At 40.9% G+C, this 27,836-nt stretch overlaps 1 pseudogene; it reads right to left on the minus strand.

Annotated features, from left to right (window-relative positions):
* LOC144308925 (polymerase delta-interacting protein 2 pseudogene) overlaps positions 1-15,866 on the minus strand; it is a 29,849-nt pseudogene extending 13,983 nt beyond the window's left edge.
* Between the last annotated feature and the right edge of the window lie 11,970 nt (positions 15,867-27,836).

Consider the following 27,836-nt stretch of genomic DNA (forward strand, 5'->3'; position numbering starts at 1 on the left):
GGCAAGGTTTCAGAATACAAAATCAACACTCAAAAACCAATTGTATATATATATAAACAAATTTTATATCAAAAGTTTAAAGAAATCAAAGTTTAAAGCACAGTATCCCTTAGGGTAATCAAAGTTTGGATTAAAAAAGTTTAAAGCACAGTACCCCTCAGGGAAATCAAAGTTTAAAGCACAGTACCCCTTAGGATTGTGCTAAAGAAAATGAAAGACAGTTGACCCTTGAACAATGCAGGGGTTTGGGTGCTGACCCTGTGCAGTCGAAAATCTGTGTATAATTTTGACTCCTCAAAAATGTAACTACTAATAGCCTTCTGTTAACCAGAGGCCTTATGATAACATAAACAATCCATTAACACGTACTTTGTATGTTATGTGTATCGTATTCTGTATTGTTACAACAAAGTAAGCTAGAGAAAAGGAAATGTTATTAGGCAAATCATAAGGAAGAGAAAATACATTTTAATACCGCACTGTAAAAAATCCAGATATAGGTAGACCTGTGCAGTTCAAACCCATGTTGTTTAAGAGACAATTATAAAATCTAAAAGCATGTACAGGGGGCACCTGGGTGCCTCAGTGGTTTAGCATCTGCCTTTGGCTCAGGTAGTAATCCTGGGTCCCGGGATCAAGTCCCATATCAAGCTCCCCATGGGGAGCCCGTTTCTCCCTCTGCTTATGTCTCTGCCTCTCTGTGTCTCCACAGTAAATAATATAATCTTTAAAAAAATAAAAAATAAAAGCATATACAGGATCTCTATGCTGAAAATTACAAAATGCTAATGAAAGAAATCAAAGACCTAAATAAATGGAGAAATATACCATGTTTACAGATTGAAAGACTCAAAATAATGGAGATCTCAGTTCTCTCCAAATAGATCTATAGGTTTAATGCATTTTCTATCAAAGTTTTTTTTGAAGATTTTATTTATTTATTCATGAGAGACACACACAGAGAGGCAGAGACATAGGCAGAGGGAGAAGCAGGCTCCCCGTGGGGAGCCCGATGGGGGACTGGATCCCATGACCAGGGATCACAACCTGAGCCAAAGGCAGAAGCTCAACTGCTAAGACACACAGATGTCCCTCTCCCTCTCCTTCAGCCCCTAATCTAGCTCTCTCTCTCGCTCCCTCTCCTTCTCTCCCTCTTCCTCAAATAAATAAATAAAACCTTAAAAATAAAATAAAATAGGGGCACCCGGGTGGTTCAGTCCATTAAGTGGGTACCTTCACTTCAGGTCATGATCTCAGGGTTCTGGTATCAAACCCTCCAAGGAACCTGTTTCTCCCTCTCCCTCTGCCCCTCTCTCGAGTTTGTGCACATGCTCTCTCTTTTTAAGTAATTATTTATTTGTTTATTGAATATTTTATTGGATTTCGATTCCGGAACATATAGTATAACACCCAGTGCTAATCCCATCAAGTGCTCCCCTTAGTGCCTGTCACTGCCACCCCATCCCCCGGCCCACCTCCCCTTCTACTACACCTTGTTCATTTCGCAGAGTTAGGAGTCTCTCATGTTCTTTCACCCTCTCTGATATTTCCCACTCATTTTCTCTCCTTTCCCCTTTAATCCCTTTAACTGTTTTTTATATTCCTCCTATGAATGAGACCATATAATGTTTGTCCTTCTCTGATTGACTTGCTTCACTCAGCATAATACCCTCCAGTTCCATCCACGTTGAAGCAAATGGTGGGTATTTGTCATTTCTAATGGCTAATATTCCATTGTATACATAAACCACATCTTCTTTACCCACTCAACTTTCGATGGACACCGAGGCTCCTTCCGCAGTTTGGCTATTGTGGACATTGCTGCTAGAAACATTGGGATGTAGGTGTCCCGGTGTTTCACTGCATCTGTATCTTTGGGGTAAATACCCAGTAGTGCAATTGCTGGGTCATAGGATAGCTCTATTTTTTTTTCTATTTTTAAGTCTTTGAGGAACAAAGTTTTCCAGAGTGGCTGCACCAGTTCACATTCCTACCAACAGTGCAAGAGGGTTCCCCTTTCTCCACATCCTCTCCAACATTTGTTGTTTCCTGTCTTGTTAATTTTCACCAATCTCACTGGTGTGAGGTGGTATCTCGTTGCGGTTTTGATTTGTATTTCCCTGATGACAAGGGATGCGGAGCATTTTCTCATGTGCTTGTTGGCCATGTCGATGTCTTCTTTGGTGAAATTTCTGTTCATGTTTTTTGCCCATTTCATGATTGGATTGTTTGTTTCTTTGCTGTTGAGTTGAATACGCTCTTTATAGATCTTGGATACGTTCTTTATAGATCTTGGATATCAGCCCTTTATCTGATAGGTCATTTGCAAATATCTTCTCCCATTTGTAGGTTGTCTTTTAGTTTTGTTGACTGTTTCCTTGGCTGTGCAGAAGCTTTTTATCTTAATGAAGTCCCAATAGTTCATTTTTGCTTTTGTTTCTCTTGCCTTCATGGATTATCTTGCAAGAAGTTGCTGTGGCCAAGTTCAAAAAAGGTGTTGCCTGTGTTCTCCTCTAGGATTTTGATGGACTCTTGTCTCACATTTAGATCTTTCATCCATTTTGAGTTTATCTTTGTGTATGGTATAAGAGAATGGTCTGTTTCATTCTTCTGCACGTGGCTGTCCAATTGTCCCAGCACCATTTATTGAAGAGACTGTCCTTTTTCCAGTGGATAGTCTTTCCTGCTTTGTCGAATATTAGTTGACCATAGAGTTGAGGGCCCATTTCTCGGTTCTCTATTCTTTTCCATTTATTTATGTCTCTGTTCTTGTCCCAGTACCACACTGTCTGGATTTTCACAGCTTTGTAGTACAACTTGAAATCTGGCATTGTGATGCCCCCAGCTCTGGTTTTCATTTTCAATATTCCCCTGACTATTCAGGGTCTTTTCTAATTCCACACAAATCTTAAGATGATTTGTTCCAACTCTCTGAAAAAGTCCATGGTATTTTGATAGGGATTGCACTGAATGTGTAAATTGCCCTGGGTAGCATAGACATTTTCACAATATTAATTCTTCTAATCTATGGGCATGGAATATTTTTCCATCTCTGTGTCTTCCTCAATTTCTTTCAGAAGTGTTCTGTAGTTTTTAGGGTATAGATCCTGTATCTCTTTGGTTAGGTTTAGTCCTAGGTATCTTATGCTTTTGGGTGCAGTTGTAAATGGGATTGACTCCTTAATTTCTCTTTCCTTAGTCTCATTGTTAGTGTATAGAACTGCCACTGATTTCTCGGCATTGATTTTGTATCTTGCCATACTGCTGAATTGCTGTATGAGTTCTAGCAACCTTGGGGTGGAGTCTCTTGGGTTTTCTATGTACAGTATCATGTAATCTGCAAAGAGGGAGAGTTTGACTTCTTCTTTGCCAATTTGAATGCCTTTTATTTCTTTTTGGTGTATGATTGCTGAGGCTAGGACTTCTAGTACTATGCTGAATAGCCGTGGTAAGAGTCTACATCTCTGTAGTGTTCTTGATCTTAGGGGAATGGCACTCAGTGTTTCCCCTTTGAGAATGATATTTGCTGTGGACTTTTTTATAGATGACTTCTAAGATGCTGAGGAATGTTCCCTCTATACCTACACTCTGAATCAGGAATGGATGCTGTCTTTTGTCAAATGCTTTCTCTGCATCTATTGAGAGGATCAAATGGTTCTTGTTTTTTCTCTTGTTGATATGATCTACCATGTTGATTGTTTAATGAGTGTTGAACCAACCTTGCATCCCGGGGATAAATCCCACTTGGTCATGGTGAATAATCTTCTTAATGTATTGTTGGATCCTATTGGCTAGTATCTTGAGAACTTTTGCAGCTGTGTTCATCAGGGATATTGGTTTATAATTCTCCTTTTTGATGGGGTCTTTGTCTGGTTTTGGAATTAAGGTGATGCTGGCCTCATAAAACGAGTTTGGAAGTATTCCATCTCTTTCTATCTTTCGGAACAGCTTTAGTAGAATAGGTATTGTTTCTTCTTTAAACGTTTGATAGAATTCCACTTGGAAGCCATCTGGCCCTGGACTTTTGTGTCTTGGGAGGTTTTTGATGACTGCTTCAACTTCCTCCCTGTTTATTGGCCTGTTCAGGTTTTCTATTTCTTCCTGTTCCAGTTTTGGTAATTTGTGGTTTTCCAGAAAAGCATCCATTTCTTCTAGATTGTCTAATTTATTGGCATATAGCTGCTCATAATATGTTTTTAAAATCGTTTGTATTTCTTTGGTAATGGTTGTGATCTCTCCTTTTTCATTCGTGATTTTATTAATTTGAGTCTTTTCTCTTTTCTGTTTAATAATGCTGGCTAATGGTTTATCTACCTTATTAATTCTTTCAAAGAACCAACTCCTGGTTTGTTGATCTGTTCTACAGTTCTTCTGGTCTGTATTTCATTGAGTTCTCCTCGAATCTTTATTACCTCTCTTCTTCTGCTTGGTTTTGGTTTTATATGCTATTCTTTCTACAGTTCCCTTAGGTGAGAGGTTAGCTTGTGTATTGGAGTTTTTTCCAATTTTTTGAGGGATGCATGTATTGCGATGTATTTCCCTCTCAGGACTGCTTTTCCTGTATCCCAAAGATTTTAAACAGTTGCATCTTCATTCTCATTAGTTTCCATGAATCTTTTTAATTCTTCTCTAATTTCCTGGTTGACCCATTCATCTCTATTCTGTTCCATTGATCTATGTGTCTGTTTTTGTCCTAGTACCACATTGTCTGGATTTTCACAGCTTTGTAGTACAACTTGAAATCCGGCATTGTGATGCTCTTTAACCTCCAAGTGTTTGAATTTCTTCCAAATTTCTTCTTGTGATTGAGTTCTAGTTTCAAAGCTTGTGGTCTGAAAATATTCAGAGGACAATCCCAATCTTTTGGTATAGGTTGAGACCTGATTTGAGACCCAGTATGTGGTGTTCTGGAGAAAGTTCCATGTGCACTTGAGAAAAATGTATCTTCAGTTGCATTCAAATGCAAACTTCTGTATATATCTGTGAAATCCATCTGGTCCAGTGTATCATTTAAAGCTCGTCTCTTTGGAGATGTTGTGCTTATAATATCTGTCATTTGCAGAAAGTGCCATGTTGAAGCCTCCCAGTATTAGTGTGTTATTATCTAAGTATGTCTTAACTTTGGTTATTAATTGATTGTTTTGCTGACAGCTCCCACATTAGGGCATAAATATTCATGATTGTTAGGTCCTCTTGTTAAATAGATCCTTTAAGTATGCTATAGTGTCCCTCTTCATCTCTTACTACAGTCTTTGGGATAAATTTTAATTTATCTGATATGAGGATTGCTACCCCTGCTTTCTTTTGAGGACCCTTTGAATCGTAAATGGTTCTCCAACCTTTCATTTTCAGGCTGGAGGTGTCCTTACGTCTAAAAGGAGTCTCTTGTAGACAGCAAATAGATGGATCTCGCTTTTTTATCCAATCTGAAACCCTGCACCTTTTGATGGGGTCATTAAGCCCATTCACATCCAGAGTTACTATTGAAAGATATGAAGTTAGTGTCATCATAATCCCTAGTCACTCCCTGTTTTTGTGGATTATTTCTTTGGGCGTCCTCTTTCTTTTACAGGTGTCCCCCTTAATATGTCTTGCAGAGCTTGTTTGGTGGTCACATATTCTTTCAGTTTCTGACTATCTTGGAAGCTCTTTATTTCTCCTTCTATTGTGAATGAGAGCCTTGCTGGATAAAGTATCCTGGGCTGCATGTTCTTCTCATTTAGGATCCTGAATATATCCTGCCAGCCCTTTCTGGCCTGCCAGGTCTCTGTGGAGAGGTCTCCTGTTAATCTAATATTTCTCCCCATACGAGTTAGGGATCTCTTGTCTCTTGCTGCTTTAAGGATTTTCTCTTTATCTTTGGAATTTGCAAGTTTCACTATTAAATGTTGAGGTGTTGAACGGTTTTTATTGATTTTGGGGGGGAGCCTCTCTATCTCCTGGATCTGAATGCCTGTTTCCCTCCCCAAATTATGGAAGTTCTCAGCTATGATTTGTTCAAATCTGCTTTCTGGCCCTCTATCCTTCTTGGCGCTCTCTGGAACCCCAATTAAATGTAGATTTTTCCTTCTGAGGCTGGCATTTATTTCCCTTAACCTTTCCTCATGGTCCTTTAATTGTTTTTCTCTTTTTTCCTCAGCTTCCTTCCTTGCCATCAACTTGTCTTCTGTGTTGCTCACTCTTTCTTCTATCTCATTAACCCTCGTCGTTAGGACCTCCAGTTTGGATTGCATCTCATTTAATTGATTTTTATTTTCAGCCTGATTAGATCTAAATTCTGCAGTCATGAAGTCTCTTGATTCCTTTATGCTGTTTTCCAGAGCCATCAGTAGCTTTAAAATTAGGCTTCTGAATTGGCTTTCTGACATCGAATTGTAATCCAATTTGGAAACTCTGTGGCAGAGAGTACTGTTTCTGATTCTTTCTTTTGTGGTGAATTCTTCCTTCTAGCCATTTTGCTCAGGGAAACGTGGCTGTATGAGTGGGCTGAGTCAAGAATATCAACCACGGGGACGCCTGGGTGGCTCAGTGGTTGAGTGTCTGCCTTTGGCTCAGGGTGTGGTCCCTTGGTCCCAGGATCGAGTCCCACATCGGGCTCCCTGCATGGAGCCTGCTTCTCCTCCCTCTGCCTATGTCTTTGCTTCTCTCTGTGTGTCTCTTGTGAATAAATAAATAAAAATCTTTAAAAAAAAAAAAAGAATATCAACCACGACTAAAGTCAATTTCACCCTAGATGATTCTGAACAGGTAAGAGATCAGAAACTGAAAACAAAGATCAGAACAAAATAAAACAAAAAGATCCCTAAAGTGAAAAACAAATTTTAAAACAAAGTAGTAAAAAATAAAAGGCCAAGAATCCCAAAGTAGAAGAAAAAAAAGACGGGAGAAAAAAAGAAGAGAAAAAGCAAATTAAAGAGGAAAAAAAATAAAGAGAAGAAGAAAGGGGGGGACTGGGAGATGGTGGTGGTGATGTAGTTGTAGTGGAGGGAGATATAGTCCACCTGAGGGCTCATAGAGGGTGATCCTCATGGTTCTGAGTATATTAAGTTCTGTATATTAGAAGATTCTCAGTCCCAAATTTATATAAACCAGTAATACTTGTAGAAATGCCCAACATTGACCACCAAAACATAAATGAGATAAAAGAGAGGGGCAGAATGGGAATGAGGAATCTCACAGAATGAACCAGCACGGTATACCACTTGGTTCTCAGTGCATGCTGGTCATGTTTTAGAAGGTATTAACTTCTGCCATTGTAGAACCTAATGAGGCAGAGAAAACAAAAAACACAAAACAAAACGAAAAAACACATATCTTGTATATCTCCCAAAATCAAATTGAGTATTTTGAAGGAAATCTAGAAATGGAAAATATATCTAAAACCTATAATTGTAGAAATATGAAAGTCAAAAAGGAAGAAACTTAAAAATGAAGAAGTGGTAAAATATTGTAGTTAAGGTAGGAAAAGAGAAAAAACTTGCAATTTTTAGTTTGATGTAAAAACGAGTTGTACTGGAAAAAGGAAGAAAAAAATAGGAGGGATACCCTCTAGTTCTATATACTATAAATCCCTCTGACTTTCCCTGGAGCTTTCCAGCACTGCTGGGTCAAGAACTTGCTCTTCCCCTGTCCTTCCAGCTGGTCTCCTGAGGGAGGGCCTTGCTCTGCTAATTCTCAGGTGTGTGCACCTGGGGGAGCTGCCCCTCCCCCCTGCCGGGAGCCAGGCTCAATGGGAGCTGTTTACCCCGTGAGACCCATGTTCCCTGGCGGCCGCTCTGTCCCAGGCACAGAGTGACACCAGGAGGAACAACACTGGCGGTGGCCAGCTCTTCAGCTCTGGAGTCAGCTCCTGCAGAAACCACCACAGTCTCCCAGTCCGCAGTGGCCTAGATGCTCCCGGGCTGGCACAGGTGCACTGATCTCTGCACAGCTTGGGGGCGCCCATCAGCAGGAGAGTCCTTGCTGTCCTGGGCCCTCCCCACCTCCGCCTGTCCCCAGGGGAGCGCAGCATCACTGGCTGTGTCTGTTCAGAGCCCTGGGATCTGGGGCCTGTGCTGCTGGAATCGCACTTCTGGGGCCGCGGCTCCCGCAGGGAAGGAGGCACAGACCCCTCTGTCCAGAGCCCACACCCAATGGACTGGCTTCTCCCCGAGGCCCCGCCGGGTGTGTGCTCCAGCCTTTTACCCAGATAGGCCCACAGTCTGTGGCGCGCTCTCTCCCGGGGCGCACCTCCTCTATTAGTGACTCTGGGAAACTGGAGGTTGCACTGCCCCTCCTGGGATCCTGTCCGAGTTCCCAGCTAGGCGCCTTTCCATCCGGGAAGAATCCAGTGCGGATTTTAAAGTTGCTGCTTCTCCGAGGCTGGGCTTTCCTGTCCTGGAGGCTCTCGCTGCTCGCCTTAGCCCGGCTCCTTGCGCGGGGGGGGGGTACTTGATTCTTTATTATTTTATTTTTTTCCACCTTCTTATATTGTTAGAAGCGAAAAGCTTTCTCTCTGTAACATTCCGACTGTTCTCTCTTTAAATCTCATGTCGAATTCATAAGGTTTTCAGGATGGTTTGAAAGTTATCGAGGTAAGTTGGTGGGGCCAGGTGAGTTGAGGATCCTACTCCTACACCATCTTGCCCCACATCTCCGGCCACACTCTCAAATAAATAAATATAATCTTTTTTAAAAAAGAAAACAATAAAATAAAATATATATAGAAAGGCACAAACCCTAAATAGTAGTATTAAAATGAAATTGTAGGTCAGCCTGGGTGACTCAGCGGTTTAGCGCTGCCTTCAGCCCAGGGCATGATCCTGGATACCTGGGATAGAGTCGAACATCAGGCTCCCTGTATGGAGCCTCCTTCTCCCTCTGCCTGTGTCTCTGCCTCTCTTTCTCTCTGTGTCTCTCATGAATAAATAAATAAAATCTTTAAAAAAATAAAATAAAATGAAATTGTAAATAAAACATACTTGATTTTTTAATTTAAATTTAATTTTAAGGAGTCAATCCCATTGACAATTGTACCCAAAAGCATAAGATACCTAGGAATAAACCTAACCAAAGAGATACAGGATCTATACCCTAAAAACTACAGAATACTTCTGAAAGAAATTGAGAAAGACACAGAGATGGAAAAATATTCCATGCCCATAGATTGGAAGAATTAATATTGTGAAAATGTCTATGCTACCCAGGGCAATTTACACATTCAATGCAATCCCTATCAAAATACCATGGACTTTCTTCAGAGAGTTGGAACAAATCATCTTTAAGATTTGTGTGGAATCAATATTGGGGGATCCCTGGGTGGCGCAGCGGTTTGGCGCCTGCCTTTGGCCCAGGGCGCGATCCTGGAGACCTGGGATCGGGTCCCGCTTCGGGCTCCCGGTGCATGGAGCCTGCTTCTCCCTCTGCCTGTGTCTCTGCCTCTCTCTCTCTCTGTGTGGCTATCATAAATAAATAAAAATTAAAAAAAAAAAAAGATTTGTGTGGAATCAGAAAATACCCAGAACAGCCAGGGGAATATTGAAAATGAAAACCAGAGCCAAGGGCATCATAATGCCGGATTTCAGGTTGTACTACAAAGCTGTGGTCATCAAGACAGTGTGGTACTGGCACAAAAACAGACACATAGATCAATGGAACAGAATAGAGAACTGAGAAGTGGGCCCTCAACTCTATGGTCGACTAATATTCAACAAAGCAGGAAAGACTATCCAATGGAAAAAGGACAGTCTCTTCAATAAATGGTGCTGGGACAATTGGACAGCAGATGAATAAAACTAGACCATTCTCTTACACCATACACAAAGATAAACTCAAAATGGATGAAAGATCTAAATGTGAGACAAGAGTCCATCAAAATCCTAGAGGAGAACACAGGCAACACCCTTTTTGAACTTGGCCACAGTAACTTCTTGCAAGATACATCCAAGAAGGCAAAGGAAACAAAAGCAAAAATGAACTATTGGGACTTCATCAAGATAAGAAGTTTTGCACAGCAAAGGATACAGTCAACAAAACTAAAAGACAACCTACAGAATGGGAGAAGATATTTGCAAATGACCCATCAGATAAAGGGCTAGTTTCCAAGATCTATACAGAACGTATTCAACTCAACAGCAAAGAAACAAACAATCCAATCATGAAATGGGCAAAAGACATGAACAGAAATCTCACAGAGGAAGACATAGACATGGCCAACAAGCACATGAGAAAATGCTCCGCATCCCTTGCCATCGGGGAAATACAAATCAAAACCGCAATGAGATACCACCTCACACCAGTGAGAATGGGGAAAATTAACAAGGCAGGAAACCACAAATGTTGGAGAGGATGCGGAGAAAGGGAACCCTCCTGCACTGTTGGTGGGAGTGTGAACTGGTGCAGCCACTCAGGAAAACTGTGTGGAGGTTCCTCAAAGAGTTAAAAATAGATCTGCCCTATGACCCAGCAATTGCACTGCTGGGGATTTACCCCAAAGATACAGATGCAATGAAACGCCGGGACACCTACTCCCCGATGTTTCTAGCAGCAATGTCCACAATAGCCAAACTGTGGAAGGAGCCTCGGTGTCCATCAAAAGATGAGTGGATAAAGAAGATGTGGTTTATGTATACAATGGAACTCAGCCATTAGAAGCGACAAAAACCCACTATTTGCTTTGACGTGGATGGAACTGGAGGGTATTATGCTGAGTGAAATAAGTCAATCAGAGAAGGACAAACATTATATGGTCTCATTCATTTGGGGAATATAAAAAATAGTGAAAGGGAATAAAGGGGAAAGGAGAAAAAATAATTGGGAAATATCAGAAAGGGAGACAGAACATGAGAGAGTCCTAACTCTGGGAAACGAACTAGGGGTGATGGAAGGGGAGGTTGGCAGGGGGTTGGGGTGACTGGGTGATAGGCACTGAGGGGGGCACTTGACGGAATGAGCACCGGGTGTTATGCTATATATTGGCAAATTGAACTCCAATAAAAAATTTTTTTAATAAAATAAAATAATTTTTTAAAAAAATAAATCAATTTTTTAAAAGAATAAATTGGGAGGGATCACTCTATGTGATGGCTTGCTACATAGCTATAGCTATAATCAAGGTAATTATTGTATTAACAGAGATACAAAAAATAACAGATATACAGATATCATCAATGGAACAGAATAAAAAACTCAGAAATAGACCCAGATAAATAATATCCAACTGGTTTTTTACATAGAAGCAAAAAAATCCAATAGAGGAATGATACCCTTTTGAAAAAAATGGTGCTGAAGCAACTGGATATTCATAAGCCAAAAAAAAAAAAGGAAAAAAAAGGAATCTTAACCTAAACTGCAAACCTTGTACAATTAGCTGAAAATGGATCATGGAGTTAATGTAAAATGTAAAACTGTTTTAGAATCAAAACATAGGAAAAAATTCTTTGGAACCTAGGACTCAATAAAGAATTCTTAGACTTGAAGGATAATAGTATCTGGTCCTTAAAAGGAAAAATTGATGAATTGGACTTTATCAAAATTAAACACATTTGTTCCATTTAAAGATTCTGTTAAAAAGATGAAAAGACAAGTTACAGACTGGGAGAAAATATTTGCCAGCCCCATATCCGACAAAGGCCTGATATGTAGTATATATATAAAAAAAACTCTCAGAGCACAACAACAAAAAAGCAAACAACCCAACTAGAAATTGCAAAGGACATGAACATATATTTCACCAAAAAGGAGATATAGATGCCAAGTAAGTATCTGAAAAGATGTTCAACATCACCAGCCACTAGAAAAATGTCAATTAAGACCACAATGTGATAATATCACTAGGCATCCATTAGAACAGTTGAAATAAAAAAGAGTGACAAATACCAAATCCTGGTGAGGACACAAAGAAACTGGATCTCCATGCATTGCTGATGGGAATGTAGGATGGTGTAGCCAATCTGAAGAAAAGTTGATGGTAGAGTGAATACAAAGAGGTAACATGAGGGGGTTCTTTTGTGGTGATGGACCAGTTCTGGATCTTCATTGTGGTAGTTGCATAAAACTACGTGTGTGTGTGTGCGCACACACACACACACATACACACATAAATACAGTTTTTTTAATGGTAAAAACTGAATGAAGTTTATATTCTAATTAACTGTAATGTACCAATGTCAGTTTCCTAGTTCTGGTATTATACTACAACTATGTAAGATGTCACCATTGGGGAAGATGGGTGAGGATGAAGTTGTCCTATTTTTGTAATTTCCTGCAAGTTTATACTTATTTAAAAATTTTAAAAAAAATAAGAAATCTATCCTCCCAAAAAGAGTCTGCCCCTTCTGACCATTCGGCTGACATCCTGTGACCTAAGCTGGCCAGTTAGCATCAACCTCCCTCCCTCCCTCTTATGTACAGTATTTGGATAAAGGGAGGTAACATTACACAAATTAGCCAAATACAGTCCTCCTTGGGACCCTTCTTGCCTACCAAGGAAGATAACATGTGAGAGCCCTGATAATGTAATTTATCAGCTGTACCTCAAAGCATAGAACACAGCATTTCCCAATTGTGCAGGCCAATAAATTCCTCTAAAAACATCAGTGTATAATAGGGAGAATCCATAAGGCCAGCAGTCATAATAATCACTAACTACAATTTTTGCTTTGTTTCTGTTTCCTCTATCCAAGTCACTTGAGTCTTTGAAAACATAGGGTAGAAATTGAGCCACATCCATTGAAGAGCTTAGATGGAAATAAGGATGGTGCTGTTAACATCAATGTAATGTCTGAGTGTAGAAATTTCTGTGAATGCCTGAAATTATGTCATAAAGAAATCTCCCTACCCTGTGCAGATAATGGTCCCTCTGACAATGAAATTCATTTCTGCCTAAGTTGAATGCAATAAGCACATAACACAAGGGAGCAGATGGAAGATCAGTCAGAAGTTAAGTCAACTTTCTTATGTGTCAAGGAAGAAAATTTTAGAGAAATATAAACCAGATCTGAATCAAGTAAAAGGTGTCTAACTAGAGAAAAATATCCATATGGAAGATTCTTATCTTGTGACAACAAGGCAGCCTCTGTTGCCTAGGTGACTCCCACAGGAAGATGTTAGCCATGTGGCTTTCTTTATAACCTGGCAGGATAGTCTATTATCTCCAGGGTCTGACATCAGAAGCTTCAGATAAATGGGCCCTTGTTTGCCATTTTCGAGGGCATGGCAACATAAGTTCAATTAAGAAAGCCAGAGCCTAGAAGTAGACTCACTAAACCCTTCTCACGAGGGAGCTGGCTCACCTTCATTTGAGGCAGGACAAATATAATGCCCAGGAGCTATGGGAGTAAATGGCAGAGGATAGTCCAGGTCAGTAGTTAGGTGAGATGGGTGAGGTGGCAGAGGAAGCTCCAATTTGAAGTGCGCAGAATTTTAGCTAGCTCTCAGAGTATAGCAGCAGAGTAATCAAGGAGCAGGCTATATATGGATATGATTCTTGGAAGTCTAAGCAAGTTGTCTGTCAGCCTTGGGGGCATCTTACAACAGGGGGCAAGACTGTGGGTACTGGATGGGCTATGGAAGCCAAAACTTGATTCCATGGGTAGTCAGTTGAGGTATTAGGACATACTGGAAAAGATAAGTGCAGAGCTCTAATCTGAGATCATCTGAGGGAGGGGACACATCATCGTGACAGATATCCAGGTTAAAGAAACAAGAAGAAGCCCAGTTTTGTTAAATGGACTATAAAGACCCAGAGATCAATTTAGAAGCAAGCAGAGCCCAACACTGAGCCCTAGAATATTAAAACTGAGCTCTCAAAAGTTCCACTTAGAAGAGATAGCATTTGTAGAGAATGAGGCAAGATTTAGCCTCTAGGTGGAAACCACCTAGCCCCTTTAGGAAAAAGGATAATAGTATCTGGGAACCCAGCTAGAAATGTCCTGCTACCATCCTGAAACCTCTTTCAGTTCTATGTTTGCCACTATTAGAGCTGGATTTCGTTTTTAGCAAAGGGCTATTCCATTCCTTATAAGAAAACTTTCTATTAGTATATGTGTCATTATTTAAATGGTTATCAGTCATTTATACCTTAGTATCATTTGCTGACATTTTTCCTACCTGAGAGCAGGTTTTGATGGAAATTAGAAGAAATTATTCATATAGCAGAGTCTTACTGAAAGGCTATGAGCCAGGCACTCTGCTACACATTGGGGATACAAAGATGAGACAAAGCACATGCACTTTATTTCTGGAGAATTTTACAACATTCTATGTTAAAGGTGGGAAGGAAGCTACTAAAGGGAAAAAATATGTGCTGGAGGAAAGTTGGGTTCATTATAAACAAACATTTTCTTATTTTCCAGTGTTTCCAAATATGACTCATTTCTCCATGGAAATCCCACATATGATCCTTGCCATTTTTCCACAGCCCTCACCCCAACATTCCTAATTCTTCAAATAGCATCAGGGCTTCTTGGTCCATGCTTACAGTCAAGAGTAGAGATACTGGGAAGATCATTTTGTTCCATATCCTTTGATTTATTGACAAGGAAAACCCAGTCCAAAGAGATAAAGTAACTGGAAGAAATCATGAAGGAAGTTCATGATAGAAATTTATGTACTCCCCAAACCCTCTCATCAGAACCTTCTCAAATGCATCATAACATCTCGTAACAATAGGCCAGAAAAGCTATAATAACAGAGAAACCCCAGATCACTTGTTTTCCAATGTCCACTACATAAACTTCAAACCCCTTGCCCCAGCTTTCAAAACCTTCCATTCTATTTGGTCTATATAACTGCACTACTTGATCTTTCATTACTCATCTACTTCCAATTATTTGACTCTTATATCATCTGTGCTTCCCTATTTCCATTCCCTTGCTCATGCCATCCTCGCCACCAGATGCCCTACCACCACCATCTCCATATAAAGAATTTTTACCAGTGCCATCCCATTCACAAAGGCATCCACAATCTTACTGGCCAGAAAAGATCTCAAACTATTTTTGTGCTTGTACCATTCCAGTGGCTCTTACCACATATGACCTCAGATGGGTACTTTGTAACTGTCTTATCTGTCCTAATGAAAGACAGGGACTCTAACACATATCTGGAACTTCTCCAGCATTCCCAGCACAGTAAATTCTGGGCATCATAAATAGCTGATGAATGAATGATTTGAATTTAATTGAATTGAATCAACTTGAATTCCTGTCATTGACCAAAAGGTGGAGACCAAATCACAGCAATGCTGTTCTAAAGCTTAGCCTGGCTGAGAAAGACTAGATAGGCAAGAGAAGGAGAAACTAAAAGGAAGCTGCAGAGGAACCAATTAAGGGACCTGTGATTATCACGGAGTGAGGAGATAAAAGTAGAGATCCATATGGTAGAGCCGGACCTGGAGAGAAAGAACAAACTGGAAACACACTGCAAGCCAAGACATGGGGCCTGTAAGAGATAAAGAATAAGGTTTTAATTTGGGAGACTAAACATGAAGGTGCCCTAGACACAAATAAGCAGACAGAAATTACCAAACTGCTTTGTGCTTTTCTCTTCCTTTTCTTTTGTGGTAATTTTATTGTTTTATTAACACAAATATGTCATGCACATAAGCTGTTTATCTATTCATTTTCTTCACTGTGCAGCCTGGCATTGGGATTGGTGATGCTGATGGCCAACTAGGCTGGTCTTTCTACAGTGGCTTGGCAGTTCTTGGAGGAGACATTGTGAGCAATCTCAGCACAGTAAGATTTGTTGCACATCAGCAGCACTTCAATCTCCACATTGTGGACTAGGAACTTCCAGAAGCCACCGGGAAGCATGTGCTCTGTTTTCTTGTTGCTTCCATAACTGATGTTGAGCATCAAGATCTGGCCCTTGATTCTTCTGCACATCCTATTGTCAATGCCTCTGGGTTTCCATCAGTTGCACTTAATTATGACATATTGGTCTAATTGGTGCCGAATGAACTCCTTGGTCAACTAATCTTCAACAAAATAGGAAAGACTATCCAATGGAAAAAGGACAGTCTTTTCAGCAAATGGTGTTGGGAAAACTGGACAGCAACATCCAGAAGAATGAAACTGGACCACTTTCTTACACCATACACAAAAATAAATTCTAAATGGATGAAAGACCTAAATATAAGATAGGAAACCATCAAAATCCCAGAGGAGAACACAGGCAGCCACCTCTTTGACATTGGCCACAGAAGCTTCTTACTAAACAGAGATCTAGAGGCAAGGGAAACAAAAGCAAAAATGAACTATTGAGGCTTCATCAATACAAAACTCTTCTGCACAGCAAAGGAAACAATAAAACTGAAGGCAATTTACAGAATGGGATAAGATACTTGTAAATGACATATCAGCTAAAGGGCTAGTATCCAAAATCTATAAATAATTTGACAAACTCACCCCAAAAAACAAAAAATCTAGTCAAGAAATGGGCAGAAGACATGAATTGACACTTTTCCAAAGAAGACATCCAGATGGCTAACACACATGAAAAACTGCTCAAGGGATCCCTGGGTGGCGCAGCGGTTTAGCACCTGCCTTGGGCCCAGGGCGCGATCCTGGAGACCCGGGATGGAATCCCATGTCGGGCTCCCGGTGCATAGAGCCTGCTTCTCCCTCTGCCTGTGTCTCTGCCTCTCTCTCCCTCTCTGTGTGTGACTATCATAAATAAATAAATTAATTAATTAAAAAAAAGAAAAACTGCTCAACATCACTCATCATCAAGGAAATACAAATCAAAACCACAATGACATACCACCTCACACCAGTCAGAATGGCTAAAATTAACAAGTCAAGAAACAACAGATGTTGGCAAGGATGCAGAGAAAGGGGAACCCTCTTACACTGTTGATGGGAATGCAAACTGATGCAGCCACTCTGCAAAACAATATGGAGTTTCCTCAAAAAGTGAAAAATAGAACTACCCTATGACCCAGCAATTACACTACTAGGTATTTATCCTAAGGATACAAAAATAGTGATTTAAAGGGGCACATGCACCCCAATATTTATAGCAGCAATGTCCACAATAGCTAAAATATGGAAGGAGCCCAGATGTCCACTGACTGATGAATGGATAAAGAAGATCCATTATATGTCATTACATATAATATATACATATAATATATATATAATATATATATCATTACATATACTACCATTATATATCTATATATAATGGAATACACACACACACACACACACACTGGAATATTACTCATCAAAAAGAATGAAATCTTACCATTTGCAATGATGTGGATAGAACTAGAATGTATTATGCTAAGGGAAGTTAAGTTAGAGGAAGATAAATACCATATGATTTCATTCATATGTGTAATTTAAGAAGCAAACATGATGATCATAGGGGAAGGGAAGGAAAAAATAAAATAAAAACAGAGAGGCAGGGGCGCCTGGGTGGCTCAGGGTTTGAGTGTCTGCCTTTGGCTCAGGTCATAATCCCAGGGTCCTGGGATTGAGTCCTGCATCAGTCTCCCTGCAGGGAGCCTGCTTCTCCCTCTGCTTGTGTCTCTGCCTCTCTCTGTGTGTCTCTCATGAATAAATAAATAAAATCTTAAAAAAAAAGAGGGTGCACTTAGGTGGCTCAGTGGTTGAGCATCTATCTGCCTTTGCCTCAGGTCATGATCCTGGGGTCCTGGGATTGAGTCCTGCATCAGGCTCCCCACAGGAAGCCTGCTTCTCCCTCTGCCTATGTCTCTGCCTCTCTCTGTGTGTCTCTCATGAACAAATAAATAAAATCTTAAAAAAAAACAGGGGGAGGCAAACCATAAGAGACTCTTAACTATAGGAGACAAACTGAGGGTTGCTGGAGGGGAGGTGGGTGGGGGGATGGGATAACTAGGTGATGAGCATTAAGGAGGGCATTTGATGTAATAAGCACTGGGTGCTATATATAACTGATGAATCACTAAATTCTACTCCTGAAACTAATAATACACTATATGTTAACTAACTTGAATATAAATAAAATATAGTAAAAAAATAACAATAGCCAAAAAGTAAATGCACATCAAATGTCCAGCAACTGATGAATGGATAAACAAAATGTGGTTTATCCATGCAATGGAGAATTATTCAGCCTGAAAAAGGAATGAAGTACTAATACATGCTAAAAAGTGGGTGAACTTTGAAAGCATTATGCTACATGAGAGAAACCAGTCACAAAAATCACAAATTGTATGATTCCATTTCTATGAAATCTCCAGAACCAGCAAATCCAGAGAGACAGAAAGTAGATTAGTGGTTGCTTAGGGTGGTGGGGAATAAGGGCTGACTTCGAATGGGCATAAGGTTTCTTTTAGGGAGTACAAAATTGGTCTAAAATTAGATTGCGGTAATGGTTGCATGACCTTGTAAATACACTTAAAAACCACTTCTCAAAAGGTGAATTGTGTGGTATGTGAATTACATCTCAATAAAGCTTTTTTATTTTCAAATTTAAAATTTTAGAACCTTTTACTCTAGGGCAGTGGTTCTCAGTGGAGAGCAAATGGATGATTTAGTCCCCCAGGCGATATTCAGCAACATTTTTGGTTGTCACAACCAAGGGAGGTGCTACTGGCATCTAGTGGATAGAGATCAAGGATGCTACTGAACATCCTACAAGGCACAGGACAAGCTCCAGATCAAAGAAAAATTATGCCCAAAATGTCAATAGAGCCTTGGCTGAGACACACTGATCAAGGGTATAAGTGCTTTAAAACAAAAAATGACTGTAATACCTGGGTGGCTCAGTGGTTGAGCGTCTGCCTTTGGCTCGGGTCGTGATCCTGGGGTCCTGGGATCAAGTCCTGCATCAGGCTCCCCACAAGGAGCCTGCTTCGCCTTCTGCCTATGTCACTGCCTTTCTCTGTGTGTCTCTAATGAATAAATAAGATATTTAAAACAAAATAAAATAAAAATTATTGTTTCCAATACTCGCATTGAGCTTTGTTGTTGTTGCTCTTTTGTGGCATTTGTTACCCACCTTCACCTCCATACAACTCAGGAGTTGGTTCACACCTTTTGTAACTGGCCTCTCAGAGGTAAAGTGGCCACTAGGATGCATTAATTCATGTTTATAGCAGTGATCAGCTCCTCCCTCTCCTAATGGTTAGAAACCACTTCAGGATTACAGTCAGAGCTCCTGAAAATAGCTATGCAACAGTTTTTCAAGATAGTGATGGTTATACAAAATCTTAATATCTTAACATTCTAACTAAAGTACCTAATTTAGAATGTAAAGAAACATCCCTATTTTATAGTCTAGAAAATATATATTTATACAAAAGATGCATTATAAACCTAGGGGATCTTGTGATTTATTTTAGTTCAGTTAAAACAAACATACATTGTTTCATTGAAACGGTGTAGCACTCTTTGCCAACAAGTCCTAGTGGAACTGTTGGCCTCCAACAGCAGAGTGGGGGTATTTACACTATACACAGAAAGCTAATACACCCAGGTTCTCAAAGATCTTTCATTACACTAGATCACATTTGATTCCATTACCTTAGATCACATTTTGAAACTACTGCATTTTGAAAATTAGACCTTATTTAAAATTTAAAGAAGAGATCTGAATTTGCACCAAGTTTTCATGAAAAACAGAGCCAGCCCTCTACAGGTACACCTTGCTTTTTCCTTTGTTTGTCGGCTTTTTTTTTAAAGATTTATTTATTTATTTATTTTTATGATAGACACAGAGAGAGAGAGAGAGAAAGAGGCAGAGACATAGGAGGAGGGAGAAGCAGACTCCATGCCAGGAGCCCGACGTGGGACTTGATCCCAGGACTCCAGGATCACGCCCTGGGCCAAAGGCAGGCGCCAAACCGCTGAGCCACCCAGGGATCCCATGTTTGTTGGCTTTTTAAAGATTTTATTTATTTGAGAGAAAGAGAGAGAGCATGAGCAGGGGGAGGGGCAGAGGTAGAAGCAGACTCCCCGCTAAGCAGGGAGCCTGATGTGGGGCTCAATTCCAGGACCCTGATATCATGACCAGAGCTGAAGGCAGATGCCTAACTGACTGAGTCACCCAGGTGCCCCAGGGCACACCTTGTTTTATTTATTGCACTTCACTCTATTGTGCTTCACAGATACATACAATGTTGAGAGGGTGGAAACATTTCTTTTCAAGAGTCAGAGCCTCCTTTCCCTGCTTTATTGGTTTCTCTCAGGAACACTTCTCATATGCCTAGAAGTCTTACTCTTTTCACTTTACCCCATCACACTTCTAACAAAACCAATTCTCCAAAAAACACTTCTGACAAGATCTTCACCTGGATGGTTGATAATGTCTAAATTTTACCTTTTCCGAGGATGTGTGTATTATAAATGTTATCAGAGTCCTTAGCCAAAGGAACGAGAGTGTAAAATTGGAAACTTGAGACTTGCCAGTAGAGCTATGGAATTAGCACATCACAGCAACAGCATGGATAAATCTAAAAATAATTATACTGAGTGAATGAAGCCAGATGAGAAAGAATATATACCATATGATTCCATTTATATAAAATTCTAGGAAATACAAACAGAAAGCAGACAGGGGTTGCATGGGGAAGGGATGGTAAGAGGAAAGGATGGGAGGGAGGAATTCCAAAGGAACATGAGTAAACTGTTGGGGGTGATGCATATGCTCACTATCTTGATCGTGGAGATGGTTTCACGTGTTCACATATGCCAAAACTCATCAAATCACCTATACTTTAAATATATGCCATTTATGGAATGTCAAGTGGTAGAAGAAAATTTAAGCTCACAATATATATTTTCAAAGAGCATTATACAGTTTCCAAATGGAAGTTAAACTTGCAAGTTATAGGAATGGTAAAGCAAGATAATGTCCTAAAAATACATTGTTCTAAACTTTATCATAACTGAAAAAAACATCTAATCTGTATTTACATGGCAAGAGTGAAATCTAGTAGACATTAATAAAACTGAAGAAATTAATAAAACTGAAGAAAACCTTGTGTTGAGGCTTGGGATAACTTCCCTTTCTGCTGGTTCAATAGGTTCACATTGTTCTCGTCTGAAGCCCAAATCTGTTTCCAAGCTCCTTCCCCTCCAGTCTACTTTGTACCCTGCCCTCAGATCCCCAGTAATCAAGGCACTACAAGAGGGTTGTGAAGAACCGGATGCAATGGGTAACTGAACAGAACAAAGGTTATCACTGAAACCACAGTATCCAAGGCACACCTGCAAGGTCATCTCTCACTTACATCACCTAGATAACAGACCAGGTGTCTTAAAATTGAACTTCCACAGATATTCCACAGATTTCTTTTTTTTTTTTTTATCTTTATTTTTTTAATTTTTATTTATTTATGACAGTCACACAGAGAGAGAGAGAGAGGCAGAGACACAGGCAGAGGGAGAAGCAGGCTCCATGCACCGGGAGCCCGACGTGGGATTTGATCCCGGGTCTCCAGGATCGTGCCCTGGGCCAAAGGCAGGCGCTAAACCGCTGCGCCACCCAGGGTTCCCAAAAAAATTATTCCACAGATTTCATTCAGGAGGTTGAGAAACAGCGGGAACAAGTGGTCTCAGATGATGACAGTACCAAAGCCACTGAAGTTCTGGCAAATATATAGTTCTCAACTCTGCTACAGAGGGTTCCATGTGAAGATGGAGAGTTTGAGGGGCCCTACTCCCAGCTGTGGTCTCTATATTTGTGTGGGGTTCAGCCAGAACTCAGGGTGGGGCCCAGGCACAGGGTCTCAAGGGCAGCCCCATACAGATGAGGTCAGGTAGGATGGTGCCTTTCCCTCTGCATCTGGACATGAATGCCTGTAAATGGCATGTTGGTCTGTGATCCCTCAGTCTGAGGACAAAAACCCTCCTCCCCAAGCAACTCATGAAGTGGAAGAGGACCTACAACATTGCCAGAGCTGATGTCCTAATGTTGCTGTTGCTAACAAATGTCACTGAAATGCACATTACCCAGTTCATACTCACAACAGTATGAAATGCAGCTGCAGCTGCAAACAGCAGCAAATAAAATCAGAATACAGTCCATGTTGTTGCTACTTCTGGTGTTGAGAATAGTGAGACTTTCGGGCATCCAGCAGAATGAGCTTTTCTGACTATGGAGTTTGTGAGATCCCAAGGAAACTCCAGAAACCAGCTCCAACTTGTCATGCCCTTTGCCAAAACCCCAAGCCACCAGCTGATGATGCCTGAAATTCCTTCACAAAGGAACAGGATGGTTTTGTTGTTTCATTCCACAGCTGGGTTTGATGCCATATGGCACTACTCCCCAGCTGTTTACTGGAGTCCTGGGCACTCCTGGGCTTCCTAAGATCAGGCTCAGATGATGGAGGAAACAAGTATTGGGGGCCTCTTATCTGTCCTCCTTTGGGGACTCTCCTCTTTTATCAGATTTCCTCTCCCTCTTCACTAGTCCTGCTCCATACCAGTGCCCTGCTCACTGCCTCCTGTCTTTCCTTCCAAAACCTCCCCATTACCCTTACCCTATCCAACCTGCCCTGTTCTGTGTCCCACACTGTTCAACAAGCTGACCACAGACAGCTGGGGAATCAATCTGGCACCACATTTCTTCTTCAATTATGATCTTTAGGGAGAAAGGTTTTCATACAAAGAGTAATTCATTGGAGATAGAAAAGAGAGGTTTTTGAACAGCTGGGGCCTTTTATAGGGCCTTTGTGTTATTCTCTACATGCTATCCCCACCCCACCCCCAGTCAGAAAGGCGGCGTTATAGTCCTGACTCTGCAAATGAACCAGTAATGTGATTTGCAGCAGAACACATCAGAGTTGGAATCCCATGGTCACTTCTGCTAAGGTTTTAGACCTTAACCTTCTGTTAAGGTTTTAACACTCAGGCTATGCTACAGAGTGGGCAGGTGATACCAGGCAAATATTTCATGTAATGTGACCCTTGAGAGGTATCACAGGGTGGGGCTTAGGAACTTGGGTTCCAAGCCATTTATGAGCTGTGTAACTTTGGGGGCCAGTAACCTAGCCTTTCTTGCCTCAGTTTTTCTTTCTGTAAAATGGGAAAATAATGGTACATGCCTAAAAATGTTGCTGTGATGATGAAATGAATTAGCTAATGTAACGGAGCCCAGGTGCTCATTAAGAGCTAGTTCTTACTATTATTAATGAGGGACTGTGGCTTCAGGACACAGATAGACAAGATTTGCTCTAACCTGCACAAAAGCTTTTTTCTTTCACGTGCCAGCACCCCACCTCCTTCAAATGTCTTAAGGCAGGCTTTGGTAAGAAGCCATTGGAACCAGTAGTTCTTGCTTTACTGTAGGTTCCATGATAGCAGCCCAGCCCCCAGCCTGAGGATTCATCAGAGGGTCCCTAACAGCCAAGAGCAGATTTCACATAGGTCTCTTCTCATTTCCTCAGAAAAACTCATTTTCTCAGAGACTATCTGTGAAGGCTAGAACAAAATCTAATGCCCAGTTCAAATATTCAGGAAGGAAGCTGAATTTTTAAGTTCCTCAACCTGGACTTACATAAAGCTTGTAAAGTCTGGTTCTGTGCCCTGTACCATGTATCCAACCCACCTCAGGGGAAATATTGTCATCTCTGAAATTCTCTTTAACTCTGTGATTCTCACTCAGCAACCAGGATGACTTCAGTTAAATCAAGTCACACTTCATAATAGTGTTCATGAATAATTGCAACTGCTCTGAAACAGGGGGCTTTTTACTGAGGGGAAAAGCTGCAACTTGGACATTAATAGAGTCATGTCAAAAAACAAACAAACAAATGTTTGGGGCGCCTCGGTGGCTCAGCTGGCTAAGAATCTGCCTTCGGCTCCGGTCATGATCCCAGAGTCCTGGGATTGGGCCCACATCAGCTCCCTGCCCAGCGGGGAGTCTGCTTCTCCCTCTCCTGCTTGTTTGTGCTCTTTCTCTGGCAAATAAATAAATAAAATATATTTTTTTAAAAAACAAATGTTTATTATAGGAGGGAACGATCAATCCTCACTTATGCATCGTGTACTTACTGTGTACCCAGGTCTGGATCACACTGTACCAAGAGGGGTGGAAAAAAAAAGAGGAGATGTCAATCCTTTTTCCTGCTCTAAGAAAGCCCATACTCTAGCTGGGATGAAAAGATGGAGTTTAGAGTTTTAGGAAGCAAAAAAAAAAAAAAAAAAAAAAAGAGTTTTAGGAAGCATAAGAAGAGTAGGTTGTTACATTCATATTCCCAAGTGCCAAGACGATCAGGGAGAAACAGATGATCAGGGTGACTCTAGAGCTAATCCACAGGCACGTTTACAGGACTGGCCATGGACCCCCTTCTTTGGGGCAAGTCAGGCATGAGGCAAGAGTCAACAATGAATTACCAGATAGAGCAGCACAAATGACCGGTATCAGAAGTGAGAGAGGTCATATCACTACTGGTTCTACAGATACTGGAAGGATAATTAAGGAAACATTAACAACTTTACACCAGTAAATCTGACACTTTAGATGAAATGGAGAACTTCATGGAAAGAAAAATCACCCAAGCTCACTCAAAAAGAAATAGATAACTAAATAGCTTCACTGGTGAATTCCACCAAGCGCTTAAGGGGAGGGGTGCCTGGCTGGCTCAGTCAGAAGAGTGTATGACTCTTGATCCCTGGGTCATGAGTTCAAGCCACACGCTGGATGTAGGGATGAATTAAAAATAATACAATCTTTTAAAAAAGAACAGATAACTGGATGGCTTCACTGGCAAATTCTACCAAATGCTTAAGGGGGAAAATACCAATTGTACACAAATTCTTCCATATAAAACTGAAGAGGAGAAAATAGTTCCCAACTCATCCTATGAGTATGGCATTATACCCTGATACAAAAGTCAAAGACATTTGAAAACTACAGATCAATGTTTTTGTGATCATAGACACAAATTTTTTAAGGACACCTAATGTTCTATCTTTTTTAAGATGTATTTATTTATTCATGAGAGACACAGAGAGAGAGTGAGAGCGAGAGAGAGAGAGAGAAAGAGAGAGAGAGAGAGAGAGAGAGGCAGAGACACAGGCAGAGGGCGAAGCAGGCTCCATGCAGGGAGCCCGACATGGGACTCTCTCCCGGGTCTCCAGGATCACGCCCTGGGCCGAAGGTGGCGCTAAACCGCTGAGCCACCCAGGGATCCCCAACAGACACAAAATTTTAAATGAAATGTTATCACATCAAATACAACTATATATTACAAAGATACTACATCATAAAAGCTAAGGTTTATTTCAGGGATACAGGACTGGTTTAACATTTGAAAACCAATGTTATTTCACCATGTTAACAAATTTAAAAAATGATAATTTCAGCAGAGGTAGAAAAAAGCATTTTAAAAACTTCAACACTGATTCATGATAAAAACTCTCAGCAAACAAAGTATAGAACAAAAATTCCTCAACCTGATAATAGGCATCTATGGAAAATCACAGCTACCATCATACTGGTGAAAGACTGAATGCTTTCTCCCTGACATCAGAAACAAGACAGAGATTTCCACTTTCGCCACTTAATACTGTACTGGAAGTCATAGCCACTGAAGTCAGGTAAGAAAAAGAAAGAAAAGGCACTCACATTGTAAAATAACATGTAAAAAGTTATTACTATCACCTATATGATCATCCATGTAGAAAATACAATGGAAGCTATTTAAAAAGCTAATGAAAAGAAAAATTCTAAACAAAATTTTAGCAAATCTGAAAATGAAATTAAGAAAACAATTCCAGGGCAGCCCGGGTGGCTCAGTGGTTTAGCGCTGCCTTCGGCCCAGGGCGTGATCCTGGAGACCAGGATCGAGTCTGACTTTGGGCTCCCTGCATTGGAGCCTGCTTCTCCCTTTGCCTGTGTCTCTACCTCTCTCTCTCTGTGTGTGTCTCTCATGGATAAATAAATAAAATCATTGAAAAAAAAGAAAAAGAAGGGATCCCTGGGTGGTGCAGCGGTTTAGCGCCTGCCTTTGGCCCGGGGCACGATCCTGGAGACCCGGGATCGAATCCCACGTCGGGCTCCCGGTGCATGGAGCCTGCTTCTCCCTCTGCCTGTGTCTCTGCCTCTCTCTCTCTGTGTGTGACTATCATAAATAAATAAAAATTTAAAAAAAAGAAAAAGAAAACAATTCCACACAGAGTAGCATAAAAAATATGAAACACTTAGGAATAACTGACAAAAGATGTGTAAGACCTATACATAGACAACTACAAAACATTGCTGAGAAAAATTAAAGGCATAAAATGGCCAGGTATACCTTGTTTATAGATCAGAAGATAAGATATCAATTCTACTCAGACTGGTCTATAAATTCACCACAATCCAGTCAAAATCCCAGCAGGATATGTTGGTTTTTGGCTTCTGGGTTTGTCTAAGCAGCTATTAACAGCTGCTAATAGCAATGTAAACAGTCCCGCTCCTATGCATTCTCCAGAAGAGGAGTATAATGTTAGAGCCAATAGGGCCAACAGTCATAAATAGAGGCAGTTACACAAATAATGGCTTTTCAGCAGTCATTCTGATATAGAAATTCTAAGGGTGGAATTCCAAGAAAGAGCTACTAACAAGCACCACACGAGGGTTATGGCCCTCAGCAGCTGCAGTGACCTGAGCTACTCTAGGAGCTGGAATGGTGAGGGGACCTCAGAGGAGAGTGAGTCTGCTCCAGCTACCTTCTTACCAAGTTCTTCGAGTTATGACTCTTGTACTCCAAGGCAATTTCAGACAAGTTACTAATGTCAACAGACTATTTTTTCAGTCTGTCCTTGTCCTAGAGAAATTGGCTTCAAGCAAAACGACAGCATCCTGATCAAAACAAACAAGAAGCATTCAGAAATCTTGACAGAAAGAAAACAAAATTAAATACCAAAGGCTGGGCAGATGGAGCCCTTCCTCTGTGAGATGACCCATATTAACACAGCCAGGGGGACACCTGGGTGACTCAGTGGTTGAGCTACTGCCTGTGGCTCAGGGCATGATCCCGGGGTCCTGGGATCGAGTCCTGCATCAGGCTACCCGCAGGGAGCCTGCTTCTCCCTCTGCTTATATTTCTACCTCTCTCTCTGTGTCTCTCACGAACAAATAAATAAAATCTTTTAACACACACACAGCCAGGGAAAGTTATCAGGAAAAATACTCTGCGTGAGATACCAATCTAATCAGGAGTGGTTCATTTGTGTATGGTTGCGTTCACTTTTAGAGTTTTGCTTTTTTCCCATACTTTCACGTTTACTTTTACTTTTTGACTATGTAGCTTCCCCCACTTTATTATGCATCACAAGAGGAAATGTTGGAAATGTAATGTTGTGAACACATGTGTTTGTTGTCGCCTTTAGATAAAGATCAATGTTGCGTTTTAAAACTAGTTTGCAGTATGGTTTCAAGATAAATCTGGTTCCAGGTCCTTAACGCATTTCTGGAATTAACAGCAAAAAGAAAACCCACATGGGAAAATATCTAATCGCAAAAGCACCAACTGCAGGGAGACTGGGCTCATCTGAGGAGCCCTGCTCTGTGATCCTGGGTCAGGGGAAGTCCACCAGGCAGGATTTCTACTTCATAAAGTGACTTCTATGAAATTTCCCTAAATCCCAAATCCGATGATGCGATTTTAGCGGTGGAAAGAATGAATGAATGGATGCGCTGCAAGAATGACTGCGAGGAGACGGGCACCTGCTGGGCTTGTGACGGAGTTTAGGATGAATGGGGAACTCACGAGGTCAGCCCCCAACACCGATGCACTAAGAGGCAGAGCATGGCTACGAGCCAGTGATTTCTGAATTTCGCTACAGGAGTACCATCTTCAGCCCTTTTGACAAGTTAACATAAGGATGTACGGAGACAGGATTCAAACTTGCCCGCCATCACGAAAGCCACGC

Source organism: Canis aureus, chromosome X (assembly GCF_053574225.1).
Source record: "Canis aureus isolate CA01 chromosome X, VMU_Caureus_v.1.0, whole genome shotgun sequence".
Lineage (NCBI taxonomy): Eukaryota > Metazoa > Chordata > Mammalia > Carnivora > Canidae > Canis > Canis aureus.